At 36.2% G+C, this 1937-nt stretch overlaps 1 long non-coding RNA gene across 1 annotated transcript; it reads left to right on the top strand.

Moving 5' to 3' along the window:
* Positions 1 to 298: 298 nt before the first annotated feature.
* LOC143856457 (uncharacterized) lies at positions 299 to 1714 on the top strand. Its single transcript, XR_013238210.1, has 2 exons — positions 299 to 1226; positions 1324 to 1714. It is a non-coding gene; the product is annotated as an uncharacterized LOC143856457 (long non-coding RNA).
* Positions 1715 to 1937: the final 223 nt, after the last annotated feature.

Genomic DNA, 1937 nt, shown 5'->3' with positions numbered 1-1937 from the left:
AATGCCAAGGCTTTCTTGTTGTTACTCCTAAGCAATAGGGTTATTAAGGGATTGTATATTCCCTAAAACCTTAGAGAATTAGACATTATCAAATGGGTGGGGCAGTAGGACTCACTTTTGTGTCCTATTACCGTGTCCCTATACCAAAACTGTCCCTAAGTACCAATGATATTTTTTACATTAGCAAGCTGATCATGTGCCATGTTTGCGAGGTGATTACTGATTAGGAAATCCATACGGTGAAATATCGATGGATTGTTTAAGATTCATTGGTCCCAAGGGAAACATTGATCTCATCTACTGGATCAAGATTTGCAAATGATAGAAATCAAAACAAGCATTTAGCTTTGTAAATGACTTACACATTTAAATTTTGTTTTCTCTGCCTCTTTATCCCTCCTACAAGCATTTAGCCATAAAAGCACGTATTTGAGCATGATTAATGTTTGCCCACAGGGCGTGGAGTTTTCTTGTTTTACTTAAACTCCATTTGTTTTATGGCTTTTTACCAAAACATGAGAAAGATATCCTCGGCAATCTTTTTAAACCAGAGGGGTATTTTGGATGTCTCCCATCCTATCCATATAAGTCTTCCCCTTGTACCTCTCGTTCCTATTAATTGCATGGTCTGCCTTTCTCCCTCTTAACATCCAACCATTACAGGGTTTGTTTCCTCACTTGTTCTTCTCAAGACCCTCCTTCTAAAAGTTCATTCACCACTCTTTCTTCTCCTTTGAAAATATTTTTGTTACATGTGTATTTGACAAGGTCCACTTCTCCTTGTCACACAAGGAAAAGGAATTCAAGCTAAAATCAGATTATTGTTTTAATTAGTTTTTTATTCCAAGTAGTTTTAGTAATAGAATCCAAATAGATTCAGTAGTCGGGTAATTGGTTCCTACTAAATTTAGATTGTTGAGTTGAAGTAGGCTTTTGGTATTTGACTCAAAGTTGGAAAAGGGTTACAAAACTATTATAAAAGCTCACGTCGAGAGCTTGTTTGGACGTTTTTTACAATTGATTTTGTTATATGAAATAGAAATTTGCTTTATTGAATAGCAAATTTGCTTCGTTCTTCGTGGATTCGTTGAACATCCCTTCGTGGATTCGAAGGCTTATTCCTATCGGTGTTGAAATTAATCAACCTCGACTCGTTCTTCGCGTTTCCGGCTACGCCGGTATTTAGTTTTGTTGAAAAAATCCCAACTTTTATTCTCTTTATCCAGGTGGGTATTTTTGTTGTATAAATTTTCTGTCATTTTTTCCTTCTTTTATATACCATTAGTTTCAAACTTTCAACTCCTTGTGTTCTGTACTGCGCAGGTCTGCAATGGTGATAATGGTTAATCGTCTGGTGAAATGGGTGGGGAGTCTGAAATCTAAATGGAAAGCTATGAAGATGAAGAAACCATATGATAAGATAGACAAGAGTGAGAGCATGAGGGTAGAAATAAGAAGCAAGAAAGCTCAGAAGCTCATAGCAGAGACTCTCAAGATTGCAGACTCAGCAGGGAACAAAAGCAATGCTTTTTAGTTACTATGTTACGTACCCACTTGGGAGAAATAAATTTTAGATTTTGTTGCTTTTGGGATTTCCTTTCTAGTTGTTTTGGATAAGTAGGAGTGTTATTGATAGGGGTTAGTTAGATTAGAGATTTTCTATAAATTTCATGTATGCAGACTTTTTGATGAATAAAGAAATTTGTTACAGAAATTGTGTCTTGTGCATAAAAGAGGATTGATCCTTCCCTCGAAGTGGATCAAAGGCCGATCTTCCCTTTAAGAAGATCAAAACCGTTGCGAACCGATCTAGGTGTAACATACTATATACTCTTTTTTATCGATATGTGTACACCATGTTATGTTTCTTTAAGGCGATAACAAGGCTCTCTCTCTCTCTCTCTCTCAATAAAACACATGCACCAATTTGGCAATTT

The sequence above is a fragment of the Tasmannia lanceolata genome, unplaced genomic scaffold, assembly GCF_043159265.1.
Source record: "Tasmannia lanceolata isolate RefF3 unplaced genomic scaffold, GAP_Taslan_0.1 ptg000023l, whole genome shotgun sequence".
In the NCBI taxonomy this organism is placed as follows: Eukaryota; Viridiplantae; Streptophyta; class Magnoliopsida; order Canellales; family Winteraceae; genus Tasmannia; species Tasmannia lanceolata.
Note: the sequence above shows the minus strand (reverse complement) of the source record. Positions and strands in the feature narration are given on the sequence as shown.